We start from the raw sequence: 14,525 nt of genomic DNA on the forward strand, positions 1-14,525 counted from the left end.
GAGAGAGAGAGAGAGAGAGAGAGAGAGAGAGAGAGAGAGAGAGAGAGAGAAAGGGAGCAGGCTATCTGCATTCATCACTCTCTGCTTCCTAACTATAGACACAATGTGACCAAAAGCTTTATAATCTTTTTCTTATACATTCCCCACTGTGATGGAGAGTGTGCCCTTAAATGTGAGCCAATCTTCTTTCCCTAAGTTGTTTTTTTTATATAAGGTATTTGGTCACAGTGGTGAGAAAAGCAACTAATTTTTGTTCAGTAGTTTCAATGATTTTGGCATTGATTTAAATGTTGTTACTCCAAGCAAATTTCTGAGACCCCCATCCCTATCTATAGACTAGCCTGGGTATCCTCCTGTGGGCTTATATAACATCTGTGTTTACCTTAATCTGCACAATTACATGGGATATTAACATTGCTTATGTTTCTTCTTCCCTTTCTAAACTATTCCATTTGGGAGAGGAGAGCAAGCACTTCAATTTCAATGCTCATGTCAAAGCACGGCGCCTAACATAACAGAAATAATATAAAGACACTGGGTGGGTTTTCACCATGTCCTTTGCTTTGTCTAGGGTGGATCTCATATCAGGCCAGTCTTTACACTATTCATAACTCTCCATATTTTTTAAGACTAAAGAGGTGGCAGAGAATCTCTTATAGAGTGATCTTTCTTACAAAGCACATCCAAATGACAAAATCACTGTGCAACTACAAAGAAAGATATTTTCATTTGTGAGTCAATGGGCCCTGTTATTTAAGAGCCATTGGTAGCGAATCTATTAGGGTTGTGTAGGATAAAAAGAATCTGAGAGTGGGCCATAAGAGCTTGTATTTTGACCTTAATTCTGTCAAAACCAAGCTGTGTCATATTCAATTAGCCAGACCTCTTTGAGTGTATGTTTTTCTATGAGACATGTAGAGAGCACAACCTATGTATTCACTAAAAATTAGAGCTTGGTAACAAAAAGTAGAGTTTACTGTAATTTCTTTTTAGAGGAATCATTTAACTCCTTTATAATTTTCATATTTCATAACTAGGTGATTTTAAGTCTGTGGACTCTGGAACTAGTATTACAAAGTAACCAAAGCCTTCCAGAATGCTAACCAAAAGCCAAAAATATGGTGTTTTCCTGCTGGCTTTATCACCTCCCCAACAGTCCCTCAATACCACCTACTCTTAGTAAAAGGAGGTACAGTGTCTGGAAATGTTTGAGGGCTCAAGAGGTGCTGCCATCCTAGAGTTAAGTCCAGAAGCATCTTTCTATCATGCTGAGGATAGAAGCAGGGTGTTATTCAGACCAATTTAATGTAGTGCCAGAATGGTAGAAGTTGAATGACATAAATAACATTATTTTGCTATCATATATATTTACAATGAAGGGAACCATCGTATTTTTTTCATATAATATACTGCCATGGTACCCAGAGACTATATAGAAGACATAGTAATGGCCTCTGGCTAAGGCTTTATTGGACCTTTCCCTGATTACTTTCAAAAAACGAGACAAAATAACTCAAAGGCATTCAGATTCAGGAGGTCAACAAATTGAAACCAATATTAGCTATTCCAGTTGTTTGAACTGAAACACCTGACATGTTGAGAGAGTCATTTAAATGCAGTGGAACCAACAAGCTGCCCCCAATAACCTCCTCCTTTGTCTTAAACTGCACTGGAAAGGTATAGACCTTGTCCTCCTCACAATGAACAAAAGTTTCCATTTTTCCCTTTTAGCAGACCTTGGAGGGTCTAATGTATTTCTACCCTATGGGTTATTCAACTACTACTGTTTGAAGCCTGTATTAGATCTCCAAAGCTGAAAGAAATAGCTAAAAGTACCCCCCCCTTTTTTGCTTCAAAGAGGCCTACAGTCTAGTGGATGGAATGTAAACACTGGAAAGCTAAACTCTTGGGCTGTACAGAATGAGGGCTAAATGAGAAGTAAGAGTATCTCAGAACTTCATGGGAACAAAGAGGTTTCAGGATCCTTGAGCATTCAGCAAGTATGATAGCCCCAGGGAAGTAGAAGCGTGCTACATAGTGAGAAGAGCAGATGGAGCATGTGAAAAAGCATGGGCTTAGGAAATGCTGAGGCAGGATGGCAAGCAATGTGTTTGGGAATTAGTGACATTTCCAGCATGACTGAAACCAAGAACTTGCTCCAGGGAACAAGCAAATCTTGGAGGGGATAAGTCAAACCCACTTGGTAGGCTTTAGAACCCTAGAATACTTTACCCTTAAATTCTCATTCTCTGCTTTATAAATGTGTAAAAGAAAGATCATGGATACATACCAGATTGGTGGTCAAATCAGTGAATGACCTTTAGGGTTCAGATAATAGCAAGGATGAACTTTGTGATTTGTGATGTGTTTACAAACATCATGTTATCTATTCATGACCATCTTTTCAAAGGCCCTGCTGGAGAGAATCTAGTCTCTATGCTCCTACTTCCTTGAAATGAACATCTATAATTATCAAGCTCACTATCCTAAGCTGCTAAGTCAGCTAAGTCTTAGTTGCTGAAGGAGGAGACAATGGTGGGGTCCACAAATCAAGCCACATAAGGAAAGCAATGTTACTTATCATGTATCTGGAATTTCCCATCCCCTTATCCCCATTTCCTTAGATGATTTGAATACTGTGTTTGAAATCAGTCTGAGAAAGAACAGCTCCTGCTACTTGAAACCTTTCCTTTACAGCAGTGTTTTTCAACCTTCCTAATGCTTTATCTCTTTAATACAGTTTCTCATGTTAATGGTGACCCCCAACCATTAAAGTATTTTTGTTGCTTCTTCATAACTGTCATTTTGCTACTGTTATGAATCATAATGTAAATATCTGTGTCTTCTGATGGTCTTGGGAAAGAAACACTTGTGAAAGTGTGGTTCAACCCTCAAAGGGGTGTTGACTCACAGGTTGAGAACTGCCTTACAGGATGAGACCTTGAAACATACTGGAACAAGCTGATTGACTTAAAGTTAGAAAACTGAGATCTGGGGAAAACTATTTCAATCTTCAGTAGCAAATGGGCACTGGAAAAATCTCCAGATGAAGCTAGCACAAGCAGTTCAGTATGGCCCGTTTCACAGTTCCAGACACTGTCCAAAGATGTTTGTGGACTGGCAGCACTGGAAAATTTAGGAGTAGGGGTGGGGTGAGGGACTATCAAGACCCAGGGCAGGACCATGGACAGAGATCAGCAGGCCTCATTTGCAAAATCTCATGATGAAGTGCAAATCTCCAATGATCCATCTTGAGGCTTTGTGCCTCAGTGGCACTGCAGTTCTGAGGATGATGTGTTGAATGTGTAGTGTCAGTTTGGGGCTACTCTGGGTTGTGCACCTCCATAAATAACACCATGCACAATGTGAGCTCTTTTATTCCTCTCTCGGGCATGATATGGACTTTATTTGGTATAGGAGATATTCATTCATAGTGTTGGATGTGCACTCATGGGAATTACAATGTTGTATCATGGTTGAAGAATAGTTCTAAAGTGAAGAAACAAATAGACTAAGATCATCTCTATTTCTGTCCTAGGGCTTCTATACCATTAACGAAAGTACCTTCTTTTATTCAATACCTCAAAATACCCCGCCCTTCTTTACAACAAGAACCCACATGAAGGAAAGGGGAATGAGCCGTGTTTCCACAGTTTGGAATCAAATAATCTGGTGTTCTGCCCCTTATTAATATAATCTTGGGAATTTACTGAGTTTTCTCAAAACTATGTAGTCCTCCCATTAGTAAAAAAAAAAAAAGACTGATAGAAATAATCTCTACATAACAAAGAACTTGTAAAAGAAGCTCATGAGTTAAGGTATATAAAACATCTCACAAGGAGCTGGGATGATGCTCAGTCAATAAAGAGTTTAGCACATGAGGATGGGGACCTAAATTTGGATTCTAAACACCCACACAAAAATAAGGGTATGAGAGTACACACCTGTAAGCCCACTGTTAGGAAGACAGAAATAGGATTCCTGGTACTTTCTGGCAAGCCATTTTAGACAAATTGATGGTTTAGTGAGATGCCCTGTCTCAAAAAACAAAGTGGTAATGGGGCTGAAGAGATGACTCAATGATTGAGAGTTCATACTTCTCTAGCAGAAGTCTCAAGTTTGGTTCCCAGCACCTATGTTAGATGGTTCACAACTACCTGTAACTCTAGCTCCAGGAGTCACCCCCTCTTCTGGATATTCTGTGTGCACCCCCAACACACACACAAGTACACATAACTAAAACAAAAAATAAATCTAAAAAAATGGAGAGTGATTGGGGAAGATACCTAATGCTGACTTCTGAACTCTACATGTGCACACGCGCGCGCGCGCGCACACACACACACACACACACACACACCACATACTCCTATACACCTATGTGCAAACACACATGGTGAAAGACTTGCATAGAATAAATGTCTATTTATAGAAAAATTTCAGAAGCTCTTGAAATCTCCCTTCCTGCAAGGGGGCCTCCCCAATATTTTTTTGTGCAGAAGGTGTGAATTTGTTTCTATCTGTACTTGAAATTCTTAATCTGTTTTCTTTTTACTCTGTTAATAGCTGTTGATGTTGATAATAGGGATAATAATGATGGTACACTCTGGAGAATAATGACTGTCTGATACCATGGACTAAATGACACCAAATACAAGACAGTAAAAGATTAGTTTAGAAAGGAAACAGAATCTCTGTCCAGTTTTAAGATCTGACTTTTCCTAAGCTAGCCTCCTAGATTCATTCACACAATCGTTCAAGCCAAGGTCCCAAGAATATTACACTAGGAATTGCAAAGCAAAATGTGTCTTAAGAAACCCCTACCAGGGTGGGGGCTGGAGAGATGGCTCAGCGGTTAAGAGCACTGACTGCTCTTCCAGAGGTCCTGAGTTCAATTCCTAGCAACCACATGGTGACTCACAGCCATCTGTAATGAGATCTAATGCCCTCTTCTGGTGCGTCTAAAGACAGCTACAGTGTACTTGCAGATAGATAGATAGATAGATAGATAGATAGATAGATAGATAGATAGATAGATAAAAGAAACCCCTACCAGGAATGAAGGGTGTGATTCAAAGGAGTAAGTGCAGGACAAGGTAAGGAAAAGGATGTTTTTATTCATCTCTAAAACAAAAAAAGTACAATGTTTTTGGCCATATACAAGCCAGCCTACTGGCACCTATGACATGAGGCATCAACATATACCCTATGTGACTATCTGCTCAGAAAAGACAATATTTGTCTATAACTTGGTTAAGTTACAGGAAATTCTCTTTTCTTATTTCATGCCTCCCAAATTTTCAGTGGCTCTAAAAGACTCAAAAACAAATGTCAAAATCCCTAAGCTAATAACCATGAAACAGCCCCAACCTGTTTTTCCAGCTCCAAACAGCTGGTGTTCCAAATACAGGGACATTTTCCATTTTCTATCTCCATGTCTTTGTTCTGGTTATTTCCTCAGTCTAAAATGCCCTTTCTGTCCCTTCCCACATCAAAACACTTTCCTTCCTTTAAGATTTAGCTGAACTATCATATCCTTTCTATAGCCTTTCCTTGATTTTTTTCCAGGGATGCTACTACAAATTACTGCACTCTTGGTGACTTTAAACAACAAAAATTTGTTATTTCATAGTGCTAAAGGTCAGAAGTTGCCAGAAGAGGCACACTTCCTTCCCTGTGACAAGGGAAGAATCTTTACACACACCATCCAGATTCTGGTAGTTCCTGTTATTCTGTGACTACATAACTACAATCTCACCCTCCATCTTTCTGACCTTCTTCCTTGTGTTTTGTATTTCTTATCTTATATTGGCATTTTTGTTGGGTTTAGGCATCACTGTGCTAAGCTAGGATGCTCTTATCTCAAAAGATGCCACTTAATTATATCTATAGAATCTCTTTTTCCTAAACAAGTTTATACCCAAAGTGCCAGGGACTAGAACTTGAACACACTTAGATATCCACATTCAACTTACTACCCATTCTAGAACAAATTCATATTCTTATCTTTTGGCCCAATGCAGCACACATTTTTGCTCATAAGATTTTGGCGTGGCTATACTTTCTTCACAACAAGTATATGAATACAACACCACCATCTCTCTCATACATACAAGGTCCTTCAGGCAGAAAGTATCTTATTCGTCTCCATGAAACACATTGCTAATCCCAGTATTTGACACACATGGGTATTAATTATTACTTAAATTTTAAGATGGCTGGCTTTTCTTCTAATTTATGGAGAGAGGGAAATGGCTATAAAAGGCAGGCAGGAAATAACAACGGGCCAGGTTATCTTACAGAGTAAGTGCCTGTCTATGGAGAATGAGCAGATTTTCTAAAGAAGGCAACTCTAACTTTCTATGATGTTATAACCCAAATAGGAAGGGTTTCTAGAGAATCCCCAACTCAAACTCTCCTGTCTCTGAATGTGCATATATCTTTCAATGACAATTTCCAGGTATAGCTATGAAAAGGACATGCATATATATGAAGTGATCGCTCAAGAAAGGATAAATGCATGCAATTTTATTGAGGTAAACATCATCTATCAAGAAGTACAACTAATGAAATACTGTCAATGACAAATGGGAAAGTCCATTGCTCCAATAGCACTTAGAACCATAGACCTGGTCAGGAATACCTACCATTTTATTTCTCAACACAACATCCATATTTGGGGAGAGGCCTCCCCATGAAACAATACTAATTACTTATGGTATATATTCTACACCCATTGCTTGGATCAGAAAACATAGTTACTTACAAAATTCTATCTATTCACCAACCCTTTAAACACCAGAATAATCCAGTCATTCATTTTATACTGAAAGCATCTGAGCTTACAGAAGGCCACAAGAAGGTATATTTGTTATGTCTGCAAGGCCCATAAAACTCTGGGGGAACACTGGGACTAAATCTTTGGAATTGACCATAGGGATTTCAGTTGCTGGAATTAAGAATACAAGTGGTGGGTTAAAGGCTTCCTAGAATTCCCAGAGTGGAAGATGGTAGAATGAAGAGAATTTAAAAGTATTTATTCAAAAACATAAGAAAGAAATAAGAACAGAATATTTGGACAGGAGAAGGGAAATGTTCTTGTCACATTCTCCAAGATATACTGAAGAAAAGTACCCATGAGGGTGAGAGTATGGAGTGATGAGCCCCAACACTAGGCTAGTCAAGAAGGAATTGGAGCCAAAAAACCGAAAACAGTACTCATACACTTTCCCTTGGGGCTTTGGTTATGGCCCAGAAGATCTGTAGGATTACCAATGCACATGCGTATAGTGCTTTCCAATTATAGCTATTTCACACCTACTTTCATGTAGTGTTTAAAAGATGGAAAGAATAAAGAAATCCACACCCTCACACAGTACTAAAATTCCATGTTAACTATTGCACTTGTTACTCATATGATCTTTATGTGATATATAATGTAGACAAAATTATTATTATTATCAGCATTATTAGACTTACCAGTTAACAGAAAGGGAAGCAGGAGGGGCAAGTGATTTGTCCCCAGTCACACAGTTGATAGAGTTGAAGCTTTACCAAAAGAATGTAACCACTGGTGCCAGAAGCTGTGTGCTTTTTTCATACCATTGCACTTCTGTACAAGCACTTTGCTCTTCCTGGAACGTCTTTCTCTCCTTCTCTGGTGATCTGCTGCTCACTGTCCAGGCTTAATTTGAATGCCACAGCCTCAGTGATGCTTTCTTTGGCCTCTTACACCATCAAGAAGAATAAATGGAAAAATTAATATGTTCAGTTTTTTAAAGTAGCACAATGAATGGCTATTTCCTCAGGGCTCTTATGCCATCTTGTATAGTATAAATATTTATTAGAATATTTACCATATGCATTTGATCATATTTTCTAGACTAAGAATTCCTAGCTCCCTGAGGATAGGGACCATGCTTTCTTCTTATTACGTCTCCATTATTTAGATGTTCCCAGAAACATTTCAAGAATTAGGTGTCTAAGTAAGTGAATGAAGTGAGTTCTACTCTGGCAATAGCCCCACAGATGACTGCTTTTAAGAAATGTCACTAAAGAACACCAAGTTCTTTCTTGTACATGACTCAGTCAACAAATTAATAAAAAGAATTGACGAATCCCAGCCAATTGCCAGGTTCTTCATTCAATCTGAGGTCACAGTGACCAGGGCCACTACCTCTGTAAAAGGTTCGTTAAGTTTCAGGGTTGATATGACCCTGAAGACAACTCGTCCCACAGAAGATGTCCTCGTGTCTCTCTGCCTGAATTCAGATGGTCCTAGAAATGGAAAGAGTTTAGGGGTGGAACCAAGAAGGGGAGATAGGAGAGTAGGAAAGGAAAGAGAAAGGAGACAACAATGGATATAAGGGAGAGAGACAAGCACTAGAAGGAAAGGGATACCAGAAAGCGGCAGATGTGGCTCTTTAATTTATAAAGTAGACAACATGGGAGTTTGAAGGTGTCAGCTAATTGACACCACCTTCATGTAAACTAGCATTAACTGAACTTCCCAAAGCATACAATTGATGCATTTAGTCACACACTCCCACCCACACAGTGCCGGTGATGACCTCCTGTGCTCCTTACACTGCATATGATTGGTAGCAAGGTGCAGTAAACATAGGCTATGGTGTGAAGCAGATGTGAATTTGCATCCTGAGCTGGGTTGACGTTGACAAGTCACTGTCTGAGGCATATTTGCCTCATCTATCACATGAGGATAATATTTACCATGTAAGGTTACCTAGATTATGAAAATTAGTGGTGCTGTACACGAAGTACTTAGTAAGTATCCAGTCAACTGACACTAGCTACTTACTATTATGATGCAGTCAGAAGGCTGCCCAAGAGAAAAAATAAAGTCTTTGGAATCAAATTTTATTTGAACTCTGTTTGGGCTATTTATTAGCTGGATTTCATATCCTCTCAGAGAAATTAACTCCTTCCTCTATTTCAGTTGCTACCTGTGCAGAGTTGTATGAAAGTTAGGAGTACAACTTCAGCAGTTTTAATCTTAGCTCTGCCAGTTAATGTGGACCATTAAGTAATTGAGTTAATCAGCCCTTCTCCTCTTCTTTCTGCCTTGGTGCTAGGATTTAAACCTGGAACTGTATGATATTGTCAAGTAACACTCTCTAGTGTTCATTTCCCTCATCTGTCACATGAGGATAATAATATTTACTGTGTAAGTTTATCTGCACTATGAAGATTAGTGGTGCTGTACATGAAGTACTTAGTAAATATTCAGTCAATTGATGATAGCTACTATTATGATGCAGTCAGAGGCTGCAGATCCTGAGTCCTAGGATTACAGGCAAACATCACCACATCTGGTGCCCTGTCCTCCACTCTAAGCCCTATTGCCTACTCTATTTCTCAGTGCTTTTCTTGGAATACCATATAATGTTTCAGGAACTCATTCTGAATATGCAGTATAGGTTCATTCTCAATAAACATGCTAATGGCATCTTACTTGCCTGCTTGTTAAAAGGGATGTGGCTTCTAAACACTGAGCTGTATATCACTTCCTATAAAAGCCAGGTATACTGTTCCTTGTCTAGCAGAAGTCATAGAATAGTGCCTATCCACAGATACGAAAATTCTCTCCTTCTGCACATTTGGTCATTACATCAACATGCTTGAAACTTGGTCTGACCTAATAAACTAGAATTTAAAGTTCTAAACTATTAATGTCCACAAACACATTTGCAACAGCAAAGTTTGCTAAAAGCACATTTCTGTACAGAGAATCCTAATTTTCTGATTCTCTATTGACTCCTGCTATAAAGTTGAAGGCGTGTTCCCATGGAAACTGTCCCCAAAACGCACTGAATCAAAAGCTTTTGGTGAAGAAGGGTCAACTCTGCTGTGTTGGCAAGGGCTGGGCAAGATTGGGCAGTGTGAGAAATGATGTACATGAAAACAAAGTGATACATAAATAGAAAACAGTCTGAGGAGTTAGCAACAAGACAAGGATCCACTCTTGGTTGCATAGCTATGCTTGCATCCTCCCAGCCCATAGGAAGGATTAAGAGCTTCTACTTTAGGCTTTCATTAGACTGCATTCTAACCCTCTTTTCTAATAGTACCCTCTCCAATCCTTTATTCCTTTTATTAAAACTCCACAGCACTTACTACTTAACATACCAGTTATTTTACATATTTATTTATTTTCTCTTCCTCTTCCATAAAAATATAAGCAACATGAGAACATGACTTAGTGTTGTTTCTTTCCCACTGCTGTATCCTTATTATTTGGAACAATACCTAGTGATAATGAACAATCACTGAAGGAGTGAACAAATCAAAGAGTATTGTTCACTCTGCTCAAGAAGTACCTTTCGATCTTTCAACCTCCTTTACCTGGCTAACTTCTTCATAGCTGACTCATTACATCTTCAGGGATTTTCCTCAATCTTACACCTTATCCTGGAATGATTCTCTGCCCCAGAAGTCTATACCTTCCTATGAAACATAACTAAAGAATAAATATGTTTTCTTGTTTGTCTTCTATGCCATTCAAGACAGAAGTTCCACAAAGGCAGGGATTGCATTCATTTGCTAATGCCTACAACAGAGCTCATTATGGATGGTTGTGAGCCACCATGTATTTGCTGGTTTCTCTGTGTAGCCCTGGCTGTCCTGGAACTCACTTTGTAGACCAGGCTGGCCTCGAACTCAGAAATGCCTCCCGAGTGCTGGGATTAAAGGCGTGCACCACCACGCCCGGCAGAGAGCTTTCTTTTTAAGTACAGCATGAAAATGGAGGCATGGTCTGGCTTGAAAGACAAACTATTGCACAGACAACATGGCCACCTACATCCCCTCTTCATGGCAGTGCCATCTTTTATATATATCGACAGTGGTGGTTGTAATGACAGCTGTGCTAGAATATTAGAGACCTGAAGATAAGTTCTATAGGAAAGAAGACTATGGTAGACAACAAAATGTGCTTAAGATTTTGTTTCCTGACAGTGCTCTGAAAGAATTCAGAAAAGTAAGATGACTCAGAGGGTAAGATCACTTGGCACACAAGCCTAACAACCTGGATTCAAAATTCTGGATATGCAGTGAAAAGAGAGAACCAACTTCCAAAAATAGTCCTCTGGCCACACATAATCTAGGCAACCATGAATCTGTAGTCTGAATCTGCAGATTTGCCTATTCTGAAATTTTTGTTGTTGTTGTTGTTGTTTTTTGTTTTTGTTTTTTTGAGACAGGATTTCTCTGTATAGCCCTGGCTGTCCTGGAACTCACTCTGTAGACCAGGCTGACCTCGAACTCAGAACTCCACCTGCCTCTGCCTCCCAAGTGCTGGGATTAAAGGTGTGGGTCACCACACCTGGCAAATTTTTTATATGATACATGATACTATATTTTGACTTCCATCTTTCATTTAACATGCATTCCATATTCCTGCATGTTATGCCATGCATCCCAAAACAAAGCAAAATGAAACATAAAGTCTACAAATACACCATGAAGTACATTTTGTGCTGGCCAGATACTCCTAGGCATAGTGCCTACCCTGGAGTATGGTCGCTATATATCCAGTGACATTTCATTGTCATTGGAGAAAACTGATTTTCCTTTTCCCAACAGATATCAAATACAGATTGTTTCTTGGTTAGGAGTAGGGTTTTTGTCCACTTCCTCTTCTCAGTGCAGGCTTTGATTGGGTTTGAACCTGTGTAGATTTTAGTTCATACCTTCACTATCTCTATGAGTTCACATATGTGTCATGCCTGTTGCGTATGAAAGACATTTTTCTTGGAGTCACCTCTGACTCTTAGAATCTTTCCTCCTTCTTTTCTGCACAGATCCCAGAGCGTTGGTAAGAAGTGGTTTGATAAATACCACTTTAATTTAGGGCTGAGTGATCCAAAGTCTGTCACTCTGCACATTGTCCAGCCGTGAATCACTTTCTTAATTCCAATCTGCTGCAAGAAGCTTCTCTGATGGGGACTGATTGCTGCTTTGCTCTATGTCATCAGAGTCATTTTACTGCTATGTTCCTTTGGCAGAACAATAGTAGTAAGTTTTCCCCTGGGCACATGAATTACATAGTCTCAGGTTCTTGGTCAGTTCAGCAGTGTAATGTGGGTTACATGTAATCTGGGTTCTGGTGTGGGGCTTAAATCCAATAAAAAGTGATTGGTTACTCCCATATAATTTGTGCCACTATAGCACCAGTGTATACTGCAGTCATGTCTCAGTGTAGGTCACAAAAGTTGATGATTACTTTTCTCCTCCAGTAAAGTCCTAAGTACCTATAGCACTATGAATGTTAATCTGTAGGAGTGAATCTTCCAAATGGACAACAGCTAGATTTCTGTGTTTGATTACATAAGTAAGTTTAGTTGTCAGTGATATGACCTTGTCGTCAGGCTAAGAAGAGTAACTAATAGCCATGGCAGTATCCTGTGGTATATGAAAGCCCTTTGGCCAACAACTTGAGATTCCTAGCAATGGAGATTTTACTTAGTGGCATAAGATGTCCAATTTTAGGCAATACATTCCTCATTATGTGGTTGCTTCATTAAATTTCTTTCATAAATGTGCATATTTTAGGAAGCTTCTATGTTAGTAGGTTTCTACATGACTTTTCAAAGGGCTGTTAGTATTTAATTATCCCTCCATTATTCCTTTCATTACCCTAGAATCCCATCTCCCTGCCCATTTAATAACTCTATTTTAGTTTCTCCTTTATCTTTTTATAAAACTGCATTCCATTCCTCCTTCCTTTGGAAGATGCCCATCCTCCCCTCCCCATCCCTTGCTAGCTACCTAACTTCAGTGGTTATTTAAATCAAAACACACATATATAAAGCTTAAAAGTGAACATTCACAGGGCTGGAGAGATGGCTCAGAGGTTAAGAGCACTGACTGCTCTTCCAGAGGTCCTGAGTTCAATTCCCAGCAACCACATGGTGGCTCAAAACCATCTGTAATGGGATCCAATGCCCTCTTCTGGTGGGTCTGAAGACAGCAACAGTGTACTCATATACATAAAAATAAATAAATTTTTTTTTAAGAATTATTTATTTATTTATTATATGTAAGTACACTGTAGCTGTCTTCAGACACTCCAGAAGAGGGAGTCAGATCTTGTTACCGATGGCTATGAGCCACCATGTGGTTGCTGGGATTTGAACTCCGGACCTTCGGAAGAGCAGTCGGGTGCTCTTACCCACTGAGCCATCTCATCAGCCCAAATCTTTTTTTTTTTTAAAGTGAACATTCACAGATAAGGGGAAACATGCAATATTTGTATTGGGGGAGGGGAGTTTGAATTACCTCGCTCAGGATGATTTTATTTCCCCAGCACCATCCATTTACTTGAAAATTTCAGAGTTTCATTTTTCTTAGCAGCTGGATGGTATTCCACTGTGTAAATATACTACTACATCTTCATTATCCATTCATCAGGTGATAAACATCAAATCTATTTCCATTTCTTGCTATTATGAATACAGTAGTAACAAACACTCTACAAAACATATAGACAGAGCAACTGTCTCTGTAGAGGTGTAGAGTCCTTTGGATATATGCTCAAAAGTGGTATAGCTGGACTTTGGGGTAGACATATTCCCAGATTTCTGAAAAAATGGCTACATTGATTTCCATAGTAACTATGCCAGTTGGTACTCTCTCCCCTTTCCTGCATCCTCGCCAGCCTGTGCTGTCATTTGTTTTTATTAATCTTGGCCATTCTGACTGGGATAAGATGAAATGTCAAAGTAGTTTCATTCTGTGTATCCCTGATGACTAAAGATGTTGAACTTTTTTAAGTGTTTCTCAACCATTTGCATTTCACCGTTTGATAACTCTGTTTAGTGCTATGCTCCATTTTTAATTTTTTTCTTAAGGTTCAGGAGGGATGCTAATTTTTATAAGTTCAGGGATGCTGAACCTCTCAGCTCTATACTTGGTAAAAAAAAACATTTTCCCATTCTGTAGGCTGCCACTTTGTTATATAGAAAATTTTTAGTTTCATGGGGTCTTAAAGACTGTGCTATCAGTGTTCTGTTCAGAAAGTAGTTTCCTTCACCAGTGAACTCTATTCTATTTCTTACTTTTTCTTCTCTCAGTTTCAGGGTATCTAGTACTACATTGGGGTCTTTGGTGCAGTTGGAGTTGAGTTTATACAGTGTGGTAGATATGGATCTATTTTTATTCTTCTACTTATAGCTATGCAACTTAAGTAACTTCACCATTTGTTGAAGATAATGTCTTTTCTGCAATGTGTATTTTTGGTTTCTTTATAAAAAAAAAATCGGTGTCCATAGGTGTGTGGAATCATGTATGTATCTTAATTTCTATCCCATTGATCAACATAACTGGATTTTATGCCCATATCATGTTGTTTTATTGTTGTAGTTCTGTGGTACAATGTGAAATCTGGGATGGTGATACCTCCAGATATTCTCTTATTATTCAGAATTGTCTTTGATATTCTCTGTCTCTGTCTCTCTCTGTCTCTGTCTCTCTGTCTCTCTGTCTCTCTGTCTCTCTGTCTCTCTGTC

This window comes from Mus pahari, chromosome X, assembly GCF_900095145.1.
Source record: "Mus pahari chromosome X, PAHARI_EIJ_v1.1, whole genome shotgun sequence".
In the NCBI taxonomy this organism is placed as follows: domain Eukaryota; kingdom Metazoa; phylum Chordata; class Mammalia; order Rodentia; family Muridae; genus Mus; species Mus pahari.